This window comes from Tamandua tetradactyla, chromosome 3 (genome assembly GCF_023851605.1).
Source record: "Tamandua tetradactyla isolate mTamTet1 chromosome 3, mTamTet1.pri, whole genome shotgun sequence".
Lineage (NCBI taxonomy): Eukaryota > Metazoa > Chordata > Mammalia > Pilosa > Myrmecophagidae > Tamandua > Tamandua tetradactyla.
Window position 1 is genome coordinate 170767325 of NC_135329.1, and position 17655 is coordinate 170784979.

General features: G+C 38.7%; 1 protein-coding gene and 1 pseudogene across 13 annotated transcripts in view; both read left to right on the plus strand.

Moving 5' to 3' along the window:
* Nucleotides 1–17655, plus strand: part of CCDC150 (coiled-coil domain containing 150) — a 170898-nt gene that overhangs the window by 117391 nt on the left and 35852 nt on the right. The window lies entirely within an intron of this gene.
* On the plus strand, nt 7424–11118 carry LOC143676833 (microspherule protein 1 pseudogene; annotated as a pseudogene).

Below are 17655 nucleotides of genomic sequence, written 5' to 3' on the forward strand. Positions count from 1 at the left end.
AATCCCCTTCAGCCCTGCTCCTGGCACCAGTCCCCACTCTCGAGGCAGAAAGTCACCAGTTCACCAGCCTGAGGAGGGCAGGCAGGTTCAGACTGAAAGAGCAGCAAAGGTTTACTCTCCCAAGAACAAGGCAGGACATAAGTTAGCACTTTGCCAGCTTTTGGCCAGTGAATTTGCACTGCTGGGACCCCTGGTGGTTTAAACTCATCTCACCCTGCTTGATTATGCCATTGTCTGGAGTCTGTAGGGAGCTAAGAAGAACTTGCCTTCTGAGAGCTAAGGGAAATAGGTTGCTGAAGATCACCATCTGCTAGCAGCAGAAGAAATCATTCCTTCAGGAAGACATCTAAAAGGCTTTTGGTTGAAGAGAGACATATGCTGGGCAGGCCAGGATAGTGTACCCTTGGGGTCCAAAATTAAGGGCTTTTAGTCATCCTTACCTGACCTTCCTGGGGCCCTATGGAGCTAGTATGTGCCCCCTTCATGGTTCCTTGACCCAGCCCTGGTTGAACTATACCAACAAATCAAGTGTCAAGGAAGACAAATCCAGTTAACAACAAAAGCTTTGACAAAAGAGAATCTGGACTTAAGAATAAAGTCACCAAGATCATCCAGTGCCCAGATATCAGCAAAAAAATAATAAGCCAAAACAAGAAACAGGAAGATATGGCCCAGTAAAAAAAGCAAATAAAAAAGTTGGATGGGATACAGATTTTGAAACTAAGCAAAGATATTCAAACAAATCTCCTAAACAAGGTGGCTAAAGAGATAAAGGATATTAAGAAGACAATGGGTGAACATGAAGAGAAATTTGATACTATGCAAAGAAAAATAACATGGGAATGAAAGGAAAAATAGATGAAATTGAAAATACACTAGAAGTCTACAACAGCAGATTTGAATGGGCAGAAGAATGGATAATCAAGCTAGAAGACAGCATCCAAATTTACACAGACAAAAGAACAGAGGAAAGAATGAGAAAAATTAAGCAGGGTCTCTGGGAACTGGTTGACAACATGAAGTGCATGTACAACTGTGTCATGGGTGTCCCAAAAGGAGAAGAGAAGGGAAAGGGGGCAGAAGGAATATTGGGGGAAATAATGGTCAAGAACTTCCCAACTCTTATGAAAGCATTGATATCCACGTCTAGGAAGTACAGAGTACCCCAAACTAAATAAACCTGAATAGACCTACTCTGAGACACATACTGATCAGTATGTCAGTTAGCAAAGATAGAGAGTTCTGAAATAGCAAGAGGAAAGTGATTCATAACATGCAAGTAAAGCTGCATAAGACTAATCACTGATTTCTCATCAGAAACAATGGAGGCAAAAAGGTATGATATATTCAGAATACTGAAAGAAAAATTGCCAACCAAGAAAAGTTGTCCTTAAAAAAATGAGGAGGAGTTTAAGATATTCACAGATATGCAAAAGCTGAGAGTTCATTAGCAAGAGATCTACCCTACAAGAAATACTTAAAGGAGTCCTGCAGACTAAAAGTTAAAAACAGGAGGCAGACTTGAAGGAGAGTACAGAAATAAAGATTATCAGTAAGGATAACTAAAAGGATAAAAAGAGAGATAAAAGTAAGATATGACCTATAGAAATGAAGGAATAAAATGGTTGAAGTTATGCATGCTGCCTTTATAATAACAACACTGAATGTTAATGGATTAAACTTCTCAATCAAAAGTCACAAATTGGCAGAATGTATTCTAAAATATGAGCCATCTATATGATGTCTACAAAAGATTCACCACAGACCCAAGAATACAAATAGTTTGAAAGTGAATGGCTGGAAAAGGATATTCCATAAAAGCAATATAAAAAAATGCAAAGCTGTTATAAGAAACAAAGAAAGACAATATAAATAAAAGGGGCAGTCCATCGAGAAGAAATAACAATCATAAATATAAATGCACCTAACAAGGGTGCCCTAAAATACAATAGGCAAACACTAGCAAAAGTGAAGAGAGAAATAAACATATCTAAAATAGTAATTGGAGACTTTAATATACCACTCACATCATTAGCTAGGACATCTAGACAGAGGATCAATAAGGAAATAGAGAACTTGAATAATTTGATAAATAGGGACCATTCTCCAGGATAGGCCATGTTTTGGGGTCTAGCTTAAGAAAACAGGTCAATCTTAAGAGATCAAATTATACAAAGCATTCTGTCTGATCATAATGAAATGAAGCTGGAAGTTAATAACAGGCAAGACTGGGAATTCCACCAATTTATGGTGAAACAACATACTTAATCAGTAAGTCAAGAAGAAAGCTCAAGGGAAATGAGTAAATATATTGAGATGAAAGAAAATGGGAATACAACATATCAAAACTAATAGGATGCAGCAAGGTGGTGCTGAGAGAGAAATTTATAGCCCTAAATGCATATATTTAAAAAGAAAAAACCTAAAAGCAAAAATAGAAGTACACACCTGAAGGAACTAGAGAAAGAACAGCAAACAAACCCCAAACCAAGCATAAGTAAAGAAATAACAGAGATTAGAACAGAAATAAATGAAATTGCGGACAAAAAAAAAAATGGGAAAAAAATCAATAAAACAGCACATTGGTTCTTTGAGAATTTAAGCAAAATTAACAAGTCCTTAGCTACAGTGACAAAACCGAAGATGAAATAAAATCAGAAATGACAAGGGGGCCATTACTGCTGACCCCACAGAAATAAAAAAGTTAAGAGGATACTATGACCAACTATATGCCAACAAACTAGACAACTTAGATGAAATGGACAATTTTCTAGAAACACAAAACGTCACACTGATTCTAAAAGGAAGAGATTTCAACAAACCAATCACAAGTAAAGACATGGAACCAGTCATCAAAAAACTCCTAATAAAATAAAGCCAGGACCAGATGGCTTCATGAATTGATTTTACCAATCATTCCAAGAAGAATTAATACCTGTTTGCTCAAACTATTCCAGAAAATTGCGGACGGAACACTACCTAACTCATTCTATCACCCTAATACAAAAACCAGATAGAGATAATGCAAAGAAGGAAAAGAACACCCCATTTCTCTGGTGAATATAGATGCAAAAATCCACAACACAGTACTTGCAAATCTAATTCAATGGCACATTTAAAGAACTATATACCATGGTCATGTGGGTTTTATACCAAGTACCCAAGGGTGATTCAGCACAAGAAAATTGATTAATGAAATATACCATATTAACAAATAAAAGGGATAAACTATATGATGCAGAAAAGGTATTTGAGAAAATTCAACAATGCTTCTTGGTAAAAACACTTCAAAAGATAGAAATAGAAGGAAACTTACTCAACATGCTAATAAAGGGCATATATGAAAAGCCCACAGCTAATGTCATACTCAGTGATGAGAGACTGAAAGCTTTTCCTCTAAGGTCAGAAACAAGACAAGGATGCCCATGGTTACCACTGTTATTCAACATCATAACCGGAAGTTCTAGCTAGAGCAGTTAGGCAAGAAAAATGAGAGTCATCAAAATTGGAAAGGAGGAATTAACACTTTCACTATTTTCGCATGACTTGATGTCAGGTAGCTGATGGCTGGGGGTAAGCGGCCGTACTGAGTCAAGCACACAGCACACAGTCATGAAGAACCGACTCAGGAGACAACCCTCAGGGGTGAGTGGAAGGCGGCTGCTTTATTGAGGAAGTGCACAGGCTTATAGAGGCTGTGAGCATGCAGGGGCACCTGTCCGGCTGGGATTGGTCACCGTTGTTGCTAGGGTGGAGGGCAGATTTATGTGTCGGGCTGGGATTGGTCACCGTTGTTGCTAGCGTGAAGAGCAGATTTAAGGTTAGCGCTTTTGGCACGAACCACCACCAGTTCCGGGAAGAAAGCCAGTTGTGGGTTAGGCCATTTTGTGTTGCCTTGCATCAGCCACGGCAGCCATGTTGGCAATATTTTATGACTTCTCCATCAACTTGATCCTATACCTAGAAAGTCCCAAAATATCTATTATAACAAAGCCATTGGCCTGATAAAGGAGTTCAGCAAAGTAACACGATACAAGATTAAGACACAAATTTGGTAGTGTTTCAATACACTGATAATGAGCAATCTGAGGAAATCAGGGGAAAAAGTCCATTAACAAGACAAACTAAAAGAAATACCTAGGAATAAATTTAACCAAGGATGTAAAGGATCTATACACAGAGAACTACAAAACATTGTTAAAAGAAATCAAGGCAGGCCTAAATAAATGGAAGGACATACCGTATTCATGAAGTGGTAGACTAAATATTAAGAAGTTGATTCTACCCAAATTGATTTACAGATTCAACACAATCCCGAAAAAAATTCCAGGACCTACTTCAAAGATTTGGAAAAGACAATAACCAAATTTATTTGGAAAGGTGAAGGGCCACGAAGAGCCAAAAACACCTTGAAAAAGAAAAATGAAGATGGATGATTCTTAATTCCTGACTTTAAAGCATACTACAAAGCTACAGTGACAAAACAGCATGGATTTGGTACAAAGATAGACATTTTGACTAGTGGAATTGAATTGAAAGTTCAAAAATAGACCCTAACGTCTATGGTCAATTGGATTTTTGACAAGGCTCCCCAAGTCCACTCATGTGGGACACTGCAGTCTCTTCAACAAATGGTCCTGGTAGAATAGGTAATCCATACCCAAAAGAATGAAAGAGGACCCCTATCTTACACTATATGCAAAAATTAACTCAAAATGGATCAAAGACCTAAATATAAAAGCCAGAACCATAAAGCTCCTAAAAGAAAAGGGAGGGAAGCACCTTTATGATCTGGTGGTAGTATATGTTTTTAAATGGTTTTAAAACAATCAGAAAAATACAAGTGCTGAAGAGACTGTGGTTACCAAGAGATAGAGGATAGAGAGTGGGCAATTGATGCTTAAGGAGCACAGAATGTTTAATAAGATTGATTGTAAATGTTTAGAAATGGATAGCACAATACTGTGTGTTAGTAGCTCAGTACAGTAAGTGTAATTAAGAACACTGTGAGTGTGATTGAAAAGGAAGGCTTGGGTGATGTGTGTCGCCATAAGGAAAACTAGAGGATAAATTACTGGGACTGTATAACTTAGGGAAACCTGAAATGGATGATAACGGTGTTTAATTGTACAAATATAAGAAAGTTCTTACACAAACTGGAACTATGTCACTATCACAAAGGTGTTAATAGGGTACTATTTGGGAAAAGACATAATTAACACAAACCACATTCTATAGTTAACAGTAACATTGAAATATTCTTTCCTTAATGCCAATGCTAAATGTCAGTAATAGGGAGATATAAAAGGTATGGAATTTTTCCCAGAATGAATAAGAATGTCATCATATTGACTGTGATAGTGAATGTATAATTATTTGATTATATCAAAAGCCATTGACTGTACACTTAGGATGGATTGTATGGTGTGTGAATACAACTATTTTAAGAAAAAAAGAGATGTGGTAGGAGGTAGTTTCTTTGACCTTACAACTGGAGCACAAGCAGTGAAAGAAAAAAACACATAAATGGGATCTCCTCAAAACTGAGTATTTTTGTCTTTCAAAGGACTTTGTCAATAAAGTAAAAAGACAGCCTATTTGATGGGAAGAAATATTTGGAAACCATACTTCAATAAGAGTTTAATATCCAGAATATATAAAGAGATCCAAAAAGTCAACAATAAAAAGACAAACAGCCCAGTATTGAAATGGGAAAAAAAAAACATGAATAGACATTTTAACAAGGGGGATATACAAATGGCTAAAAAGCACATGAAAAGATGTTGGAAATCACTAGCCATTAGGGAAATACAAATGAAAACTAAAAGTGTTGGAGAGAATGTGGAGAAATCAAAACACTTATTCACTGTTCATGGGGATGTAGAATGATGCCTCCTCTATGGAAGACAATTTGGCAGTTCCTCAAGTAGCTAAGTATAGAAATGCCATTTATCTGGCAATCCTGATACGAGGTATATACTCAGAAGAACTGAAAGGAAGGGCATGAACAGACATTTGCACAACAATGTTCTTAGTGGCATTATTTACAGTTGTTAGAAGATGGAAACAACCCAAGTGTCCCGCACCTGATGAATGGATAAATAAAATGTGATATATGCATATGATGAAATATTATGCATCTGTAAGAAGAAATGAAGTCGTGGTACATGTGACCACATGGATAAACCTTGAGGACATCATGTTGAGAGAAATAAGTTGGACACCAAAGGACAAATATTGTATGACCTCACTAATATGAACTAAATATAACTAGCAAACTCCTGGTGTTAAGATTTAGAATATAGGTCACCAGAAGATAGAATGAGAGCAGAGAGCAGGGAGCTGATGCTTAATTTGTGCAGAATATGTAATAAGGTTGATTTTAAGTGTTGGGAAGTGGATAGAAGAGATTGGAGCCCATTATAATAAGTGCAACGACAGCAGTAATATATGAGTGTAATTATAATTGAAAGGGAAAGTTTAGGATCATGTTTATGTCACTAAATAGAAACCCACAGGATGAAACATGGGACTGTATAACATAGTGAACCCTCTTCAGAAAAAACAGTTTTAGAATTGATTATGATGATGTAACACAATTCTGTGTATATACTAGAAGACAATGGTTGTACACTTTAGATGGATTGTATGGTATGTGAATATATCTCAATAAAACTGCTCTAAAGGTAAAAAACTTCAGGAGTGAATAATTGATAGCAAAAAGTCATGATAAAGGCCAGAGTGAGATGCATCAGGGCTCACAAATTTCATGAAAGACATGAATATACATACAGAAGACACTCAGTGAACTCCATGACACAGAATGATCTCCAAATGGATAACACAAACAGACCAATGACACAACATATTATAATCAAACTATTGAATACAAAAGATGAAGAGAGAGTTCTGAAAACTGCAAGAGAAGTAACATGTCACATACAAGGGACCTTCAATAAGGATAAGTGCCTATTTCTCATCAGAAACCATGAAGGCAAGAATGCAGGGGCATGATATATGTATTTTTTAACTTTTTTTTTTTATCATATATCGTATGTACAAAGTAAAGAAAGAAAAAAGCAATAGTTTTCAAAGCACTCTTCAACAAGGAGTTATAGGACAGATCCCAGAGTTTGTCATGGGCTACGATACCATCCTCTCATATTTTTCCTTCTAGCGACTCCAGAATATAGGAGACTAGAAGGAATAAGTATTTTTTTTATCATCACAATTGACTTTTTTGTGTGTGTGAAAAATAACATATATACAAAAAAGCAATAAATTTCAAAGCACACCCAACAATTAGTTGTAGAACAGATTTCAGAGTTTGGTATGGGTTACAATTCCACAACTTTAGGTTTTTACTTCTAGCTGCTCTAAGATAATGGAGACTAAAAGAAATATCAATTTAACAATTCAATCATATTCATTTGTTAAAACTACCTTCTCCATATAACACCACCATCACCTTTGATCTTTCTATCCTTCTCTTGAGGGGTATTGGGGCTATGGTCATTCTAATTTTTTCATGTTAGAAGGGGCTGTCAATAATATGGGGTAGGGAGATAGAATTAGCTGATGTTCTGGAGAGGCTGGAGCCTCTAGGTTTCAGGACTTATCTGGTCCAGGGACCCAGATGGAGGTTGTAGGTTTCTGGAAAGTTACTCTATAGCATGGAACCCTTGTAGAATCTTATATATTGCCCTAAGTGTTCTTTAGGATTGACTAGAACGGTCCTGGTTGGGGGTTGGGAAGTTATGATAGGTAGCAATAATTGGTCTAACTGAAGCTTGCATAAGAGCAACCTCCAGAGTAGCCTTTCAACTCTATTTGAACTTTCCCAGCCACTGATCCTTTATTACACTTCTTTTCCCCCTTTTTGTCAGAATGGAATTATTGATCCCACAGTGCCAGGGCTGGACTCATCCCTAAGAGTCATCTCCCACACCACCATAGAAACTTTTACCCCTGGATGTCATGTCCCACATAAGGAGGATGGCAATGATTTCACTTCCAGAGTTGGGTTTGCAGAGAGTGAGGCCATGTCTGAGCAACAAAAGAGGTCCTCCAGAAATAACTCTTAGGCATATATAGGTAGGCTAAGCTTCTCCACTACCTATTTAAGCTTCACAAGAGTAGGCCTCAAGTACAAGGGCTTGGCCTATTGATTTGGGTATCCATAATGTTTGGCACAATATCAGGGGATTAACTGTTGGCAAAGTTTAACAGTTCTATATTTTTTCTCCTATCCTTCAAGGGATCTTGCCAATACTTTTGATTATCTGCTTAATATATTCTAGAATGTATCTAGATATTACATTAAGCTATACAGGATTAAAGGCCTTCATTCTTATTCTGGGCTCCCTATCTTTCATTTGTTCAAATGAGCTATCCAGACAGGTTGAGTTAGACTATGTGCTACAGAAAATTTAGGTTTTGGACAAAATAAACCTTTCTTCCTTTGATCTCAAAGAGTAGGTGTGGTTCTAAAACATAGACAATGTCTTCCTTACCCCTGTGTTCTGAACCACTTTAATCTTGACCTGATTGGCTTCACCCCATCTCTAAATACCAGGTTATAGATATATAAAACAGCCTTTTAAAATTCAGAAATAACAATTACCACTCAAGACTAAATAAATGTGTCTGCTACAATCTAGGCCCCTGTTTTCTTATAAGGATGATATATTTTAAGTGCTGAAAGCCAAAAAATTGCCAACCATGAGTTCTGTATCTTGAAAAACTCTCTCTAAAAAAATCAGGTAGAACAGCTAACATCATACTCAATAGTGAAACATCAGAGTTTTCCCTGTAAGAACTGGGTCATGACAAGGAAGCCAACTGTTGCCATTGTTATTTAACATTGTGCTGGAAGTTCTAGCTAGAACGGTCAGGCAAGAAAAGGAGATAAAAGGCATCCAAATTGGAAAGGTAGAAGTAAAATTTTCATTATTTGTAGATGACATGATTCTATATTTAGAAAGTCCAGAAAAACCTGCAACAAAGCTACTAGAGCTAATAAATGAGTTCAGCAAAGTGATGGAACATGAGATCAACACACAAAACTCAATAATCTTTGTATGTACTAGTAAGGAGCAATCTGAAGAGGAAATCAAGGGAAAAAATCCATTTATAATAGCAATTTAAAGAATAAAATATCTAGGAATAAATTTAACCAAGGATGTAAATGACCTGTAAAACATTGCCAAAAGAAATCAAGGAAGACCTGAATGAAAGGACGCTCCATGTTCATGGTTCAGAGGACTAAATATAGGTAAGATGTCGATTCTGCTCAATTTAATTTACAGATTCAGTGCAATCCCAATCAAAATTCCTCACTTTGCAGAAATGGAAAAACCAATCATCAAATTTATTTGGAAAGGGTAGGTGTCCTGAATAGCCAAAAACATCTTAAGAAAAAAAAATGAAATGAGAGGACTCACACTTATTGACTTATTACAGATCTCACGGAAGCTGCCTTTGGCCCTGTGGCTGCTGCCATCTCTATAGAGAGGTTGTTGGAGCTAGCAGTTTAGGAATGAGTTGCCTGTCAGCCTTTAAGCTGCAGCTGGCAGCTTAGGAATGAATCTCCTCTCAGCCTCTAAGCTTACCTGGCTCAGAATCCTTTTATGAGCCTGTGGGACCCTCCCTCCCAGCCCTGTGGTTGGTTTTGTACATTCTCTTATTCTGTAAGAGAATGTACAAAAATTCTCAGGGGCTGTTAGATTCAACCCTGATGGCATCAGGTGCAGCCAACCACTCAGAGGATGAGGAGTTGCTGGCAGGGCAGAAGTGAGCCTCCTCTCAGGCCTTGTGCACCCTAAACAGAGAAGCTCTTCCAAGTTCATCAAAAGGAAGAAGTTTGATGCTGAGCTGGTGGATAACAGCCTGGATAAGTCCTCTACTCAGGCGAATGGGGCCAGTAGGGTGGAATCATGCTGCTGTTCAGGGAGTGAGCCCTCCTCTAGTGAGGAGAAGATGGTGTCAAAGGCCCCCAGCACTCCTGTGCCTCCCAGCCCAGCATCTACTCCTGGACTCACCAAGCTGGTAAAGAAGAGCAAGTGCCACTTCAGGTGACCAAGGAACTGGGCCTCGGGAAGCTTGTGGATTACCTCCTGCTCATCAATGCTGTATTGTAGACCCATGACATGACTGACATCTTACCATTTGGACATGAAATTCAGCTGCCACTTCATCCTTCAGGAAGTCCAGGAGCACTGGTATACCCTGCTGTATGATCCAGTCATCTCCAAGCTGGCCTGTCAGGCCATGAGGCAGCTGTACCCAGAGGCTATTGCAACCATCCAGATCAAGGCCCTGTTTAAGAATACTGAGGGACAGCTGCTGAGCTAAGTGGGATTGACCAGCCAGTGCATCTTGGAGATCTTCCAGAATCTGCTGTACAGACACCCAATGTCTTCAACCTGATGCTCACTGCCCAAAGCTCTGTAGACCCACTGGCAGCTCATGAAGCAGTACTAACTTCTGGAGGACCACATAGTGCAACCACTGCCAAAGGGGGACCAAGTGTTGGACTTCTCTGATGCAGAGGACCTGACTGATGACAGTAAACTCAAGGACATACAAAATGAGGTCCTGGAACATGAGCTGATGGTGGCTGACTGGTGCCAGAAGTCAGATTTGGCAGCTGAAACAAGAACTGCATAAGTGGCAGGTGCTGGTAGACAGCATCACAGTTATGAGCTCTCCAGACTTCGACAACCAGACGCTGGTGTGCTACCTGATGCATTCCTATGAAATCACCTTGGGCAAAGCAACCAAGAATAACCAGGTTGATGTGGACCTGTCTCTGGAGGGTCCAGCCTGGAAGATCTCCCAGAAGCAAGGTATCATCGAGCTGAAGAACAATGGTGATTTCTACATTGCCAGTGAGGGTCAGCAGCCCATCTACAGTGGACAACCTATGCTGTATGGCTTCAGTGGCACCTCAGCAACAGTTCTGTGGTGGAGATTGCCAGCCTTTGATTCATCTTCCTCATCAACCAGGACTTCATTTTCCTGATCTGGGCCTAGGCTGCTAAGACCACAGTGAGGGAAGATGGCAGTGCTGTTGGGCGCTATCTGGCCTTGGTTCCCCTGTCATTCCAGCCTCCTTGAGCTGTGAAATCAGTCTCCTCGAAAACCCTTCTCCGAGAGTGGGCAGCAAGAGGCCCAACTGCCGGCCCACTGATTTGAGCTTTTGTGGGAGGGTGATGCTGGCCATCAGGATGCCAGGTTAGAGGCTGGGACCCTTCAGCTTCCCTAGAGCCAGAGCTCTCCCCTGTCCCTCCCTCTTGTAGATCATCCTCCTCTCTCTACCCTCTGGATTTCCACCTTCACTCCTATCTCCAGCTTATTAGCTTTAAACTTCCTTTACTGTTTTTCTTCATAAATAAAAAACACTGATTCCCCGCCCCCCCCCCGCCCCCCGCCAAAAATGTATTTTACAAAACTGCTGTGGTCAAAACAGCACAGGTGATTGAATAACAGCATAACACTGGCATAAGGATATGGATATATTCACCAATGGAAATGAATTGAGAGTTCAGAAACAGACCCTCACATATACACTCGGTTGATTTTCAACAAGGCAGCCAAGTCAAGTCAAGTCAGAACAGCCTCTTCCACAAATAGTGCTGGGAGAGCTGTATACCCATAACAAAAGAATGAAAGGGAGAGGACCCCTATCTCACACTATATCCAAAAATTAACTCAAAATGGATCAAAGATCGAAATGTTAGAGCTAGGAACATAAAACTCCTAAAAGAAAATATAGGAAAGCATCCTTAAGATCTTATGTTAGGAGGTGGTTTATTATACCCTACTCCCTAAGCAACAACATTGAAAGAAGAAATAGGTAAATGTGATCTCCTTAAAATTGAATACTTTTTTATAGAATCACCATATGACCCGGCAATACCATGCTGCATATCTACTCAGAGGACATGAGGACAGACACAAACAGACATTTGCACACCAATGTTTATAGCAGCATTATTTAAAATTGCCAAGAGTTGGAAACAGCCAAAATGTCCATCAACAGATGAGTGGTATATACATATGATGGAATATTATGCAGATGTAAGACGGAATAAAGTTATGAAGTATGTAACAACATGGATGGATCTTAAGGACATTATGCTGAGTGAGATTAGCCAGAAACAAAAGGACAAATACTGTATGGTCTCACTGATATGAACTGACATTAGTGAATGAACTTGGAGAATTTCAGTTGGTAACAGAGACCATCAGGAGATAGAAATAGGGGAGATATTGGGTAATTGGAGCTGAGGGGATACAGATTGTACAACAGGACTGATTGTAAAAATTCAGAAATGGATAGCACAATATTACCTAATTGTAATACAATAATGTTAGAACACTGAATGAAGCTGAATGTGAGAATGATAGAGGGAGGAGGCCTGGGGGCACAAATGAAATCAGAAGGAAAGATATACGATAAAGACTAAGATGGTATAATCTAGGAACGCCTAGAGTGTATAATGATAGTGACTAAATGTACAAATTTAAAAATGTTTTTGCATGAGGAAGAACAAAGGAGTGTCATTACTGCAGGGTGATGAAAATAGATGGTAATTAGTATTTTAAAACTTTATGTGTGAGACTAAAGCAAAATGTTTATTTGGTACAAAATTTGTATTTCGACTAGTACATTTCCTGATATAACTTATGTCGAAAGCTTAATTGAACACTATAAGTACATGGAACCTTGAGTTGGGCATAAGATTTTGTAGGTTTGTCCAGAGCGATGCCCTGATAAATCCCAGAGTGATTTGAACAGTGAATAAAAAAGAATTTGCAAACTCCCCTTGGGGAATGGTGAGAAAGGGAGAAATTCAATTTCCCCAAGTGGAGAATTCTTGATATTCTCACAAGAAGTGGGGACAACCAAAGCAATAGGCTGAGCCCCCATTCCTGGGGCTTGTTCATATGAAACTTAACCCCGCAGAGGATAGGCTAAGCCTACTTAAAATTAAGCCTAAGAGTCACCCCCAGAGAACCCTTTCATGGCTCAGATCAGGCCTCTATCTGTAAGCCAGCTCCACAGGTGAACTCACTGCCCTCTCCCCTACATGGGACATGACTCCCAGGGGTGTAAACCTCCCTGGCAACATGGGACATGAATCCTGGGGATGAGCCTGGCCCTCGCATCTTGGGAATGAGGAAGCCTTCTTGACAAAAGTGAGAAGGAAAATGAAACAGAATAAAGTTTCAGGGGCTAGGAGGTCTTTCTGGAGGTTGTTCTTATACAGTATATAGTTATCCCTTTTCAGTTTTTGGTATATTAGAGTTACTAGAGGGAAATACCTGAAACTATTGAACTGTAGCCTTGATTCTAGAAGATGATTGAATAACTATAGAGCTTTTAAAGTGTGAATGGGTGAGTGTGAAAATCTTGTAAGTGATACTTCCTTTATCCAGTGTATGAACAGACGAATAAGAAAAATATATATATTTTTGTATTGGGGTTATGGGATATTTATTTTTATTCTTGTATTATTTTGGAATAATGAAATGTTTAAAAATCTATTGTAATGATGAATGCACAGCTTTATGATGATATTGTGAACCACTAAGTGTACACTTTAGATGATTATATCTCAATTTAAAAAATCATTGAAGAAAAAAATGAATATTTTCTGCTTCAGAGGACTTTGTCATGAAAGTGAAAAGCAGCCTAGGGAGACTTCTGGGAAGATGGTGGAATAAAGACAGGCAGAACTCAAATACAAATAAAGAACAGGCAGAAACTGTCCAAAACAGTGATTCCAGGGCTTGGGAGACCAGGGAAGGAGCACTGTAACATATAAGGAAGATCTGGATGAAAAAGTGAAGAAACTACCACTGAGAGATAGAGAGAAACTCAAATGCACCTCATCCCCCAAGACTGGCAGCTGTATGTCAACTTGAGTCTTGTTAGCCAAGAAATGTAGCTTACCCCCAGTTTATCTACTAGCCATTGAAGTTATCTCTCAGTCCTGCAGCCTAGAGTCTTTACATGTGAGATCTGGAAGCCAACAGATCATTATATCCACATACAGATACCAGCATGGTTCACAGTACCTACCGACAATCCCTGAGGCTGACTACTTCAGGTGCATAGATCAGATCTGAGGAAGACAAGGAGGTCCTCCCCTCAGGAGAAGGGCAATGTAGAACAATACTGTTTTATTGGTTGGCCAGGGAGGGAGACCTTCTGGGTCCTGCAACCTTGACCCTTTCTGTGAAGGGGCCTAGGTCAGTCATAGCTGGGCTACTCCCAGGAATGAAGAGGTGGGGACAAGGGAGAAAGTGAGCTCCACTGTCCCCGTCTCCCACCCTCAAGGCTGGAAGCTGTGCATCAGCCTGGATTGTGCTCACTGAGGACATGTGGCTACATCCTATTTCAGTAACTGGCTGGTGAAGTTAACACTCTCAGTCCCACAACCTAGGGTCTTCCCATGTGAAAATCTGAGAGCAGCTCTATTGTACCCACAAGCAGAGTCTTCACTGAAGTACCCAGCACTCAACTCCCACCCCTAAGGTCAGCAGCTTTGGGCACCCCCAGATATGGGAGAGATACGGAGGCCTTCCCTTTGGGAAATGATGGAGACACAGAAAAGTCCTGATCTAACATTTGACTGGAGAAGGCAACCCTCTGGCATCCTGCAACCATGAACTGGACCTTGATCCGGTTTGGACTCTTGCCTAGCAGGTTGCTGCAGTTGGGGAGAAGTGGGATTATTGGGAATAGGTGGCCCAAGATGACCATCTGCTGGGAAAGCTGGGAGAGTACAATCTGGCAAACTGCTTTTCTGCCCAACATGTAAGACCCTTCCGGAAGGTATTACACCCCTGGCCAAGACCCTGGCCTTAGTTTTGGCTGGGAAGTACAGACAAACCAAGTGCCAAAGGGGACATTCAACATGAACCCAAGCAACAACAAAATCTTAAGACTATAGAGGGAAACCAATTTTCAAAATAATCTTATCAAGATCATTAGATGCCCAGAAACCATGGGCATCATAGTTTCACAAAAAAATCAAAATGCATATCAAGGAACAAGAAGATAAAACCAAGCAAAACTATCAAAAAGAGGAGAGGATTTGGAACATTTAATCAAAAATATTCAAACAAAACTCCTAAATAACATCAATGAGATAGTAAAAAGATAGATAATATCATGAAAACACTAGAAGACCATAAAGAAGAATTTAAAAGAATAGAAAAATAGCAGATCTTACAAAAATGAAAAATAGTGTAGACGAAATGTGAAATACATTAGAGACACAGCAGCAAATTTGAAGAAGTAGAAGAAACGATCGGGCAAACTGGAGGACAGAACAACTGAATTCAAATACGCATAAGAACAAATGGAGAAAAAATAGATATTTTTGAACTGGATCTCAAGGAAATGATTGACAACACAAAATTCACAAATATATGTATGAATCATAGTGTCTCAGAAGAAGAGAAGGGCAAAGGAAGAATATATGATGAGATAACTGCAGAAAATTTCCCAACCCTTATAAAAGACATAAATGTGCAAATCAAAGAAGCTCAGCAAATCCAAATAGAATAAATCAAAACAAACCCACTCCAAGATATACACTAATCAGACTGTTAAATGTTGAACGGAAGGAGAGAATTCTACAGCAGAAAGAGAGAATCCTTAAAGCAGAAATAGAAAAGCGATTCACCGCTTGCAGGGGAAGCCACTTAAGAATAAGTGCTGACTGTTCATCTGGAACCATGACAGTAATATATATTTTACGATATTAATAGAGAAATATTGCCAGCCAATGATTCTTTATCCATCAAAGCTGTCCTTCGTACATGAAGAAGAGATTAAAATATACACTGATAAACAAAAGCTAAGGAATTTGTGAACAAGAGACCTGCCCTGCAAAAAAAAATACTAAACAGAGCTCTTCTGGCTGGAAAAAATATATAAAAGGACAGGAGACAGATGCTTGTAGTAGAGTATAGAAATGACAGATATCAGTAAGTGCAATTAAAAAGGATAAAAAGAAAAATAATAGATTTGACAAATAAAAGCCAAAGGATAAAATGGTCAAAGTAAGTATGGCTTTTATAGTACTAATGTTAATGAATTCAACTCCCTAATCAAAAGACACAAGTGGGCAGAAGGGATTTTTAAAAAGTGATTAATCTATATGCTGTTTACAAGGGACCGATTTTAGAACCAAAGATACAAGTAAGTTTAAAATGAACAGATAGAAAAAAATACTCCATGCAAGTACACACCTAAAAAGAAAAACGAGACAAACAAAAACAGGGTAGCTATACCAATATCACACAAAATAGACTTCAAATGGAAAAAAAATTATGAGCTAAAGGACACTATATTTTAAAAAAGAGAGAAATCCACTAAAAAGAGTTAACAATCATAAGTATCTATGCCTCTAATCCAAGAGCCCCAAAATACACAACTCAAACACTGACAAAACAGAGGAGAGTAATGGGCAAAGAGAGATTTCATCACACTACTCTCTCCAGTAGATAACCATCTAAACAGAGCATAATAAAGAGAGAACCTAAATAATATGATAAATGAACTAGACCTAACAGACATGTATAGAACATTGCACTCAAAACAGCAGGATATACATTCTTCTCAAGTACTCATGAAACACTTCCCAGGATAGACCATAGGCTAGGGGACAAAACAGGTCTGAATAAATTTTAGGAGTTTGAAATCATTCAAAGCACATTCTCTGACCATAATGGAATGAAGCTCGAAAACAATAAGAATCAGAGAACCATGGAATACAAAATATATGGGGGTTAAATAACCAGATCTTAAACAGAGGGTCAAAGAAGAAATTCCAAGAGAAATCAGTAAATACCTTGAGGCAAATGAAAGCAAAGTCACAGTGTCACAATATATCAAAAATCATAGGATAGGGCAGTGTGATGGTGGCTCAATGGCAGAATTCTCGCCTTCCATGCCAGAGACCCGGGTTCAATTCCCAGTGCCTGCCCATGCAAAAAAAAAAAAAAAAAAAAAAATCATAGGATGCAGTGAAGGCAGTACTGAAAGGGAAATTTATAGCCCTAAAAACCTACATTAAAAAGGAAGAAAGCTAAAACCAATGACCTAACTGAATAACTGGAAAAACTGAAGTAAGAAACAGCAAACTAATCACAAAGCAAACAGAAGGAAAGAAATAACAAAAATTAGAGCAGAAATTAATGAATTGGGGAATAAGAAAGCAATAGAAAGAATCAATAAAACCAAAATTGATTCATTGAGCTCAATATAACCAACAAACCTGTAACTAGACTGACAAAAACAAGAAGAGAGAAGCTGCAAATAAAATAAAATCAGAAATGAGATGGCATTACCACGGACCCTGAAGAAATTAAAAAGATCATAAGAGAATATTATGAACACCTGTAGGCCAACAAACTAGACAACTTAGATGACATAAAAAACTTACTAGAAACACATGAACAACCTACACTGACTCAAGAAGAAATAGACAATCTCAATAGCCAATCACAAGTAAAGAAATTGAATCTATCATCAAAACTCCCAACAAGAAAAGCCCAGGATCAGAGGCTTTACACGCAAATTTTGCCATACATTCCAAGAAAAATTAGCATTATTCCTGCTCAGACTCTTCCAAA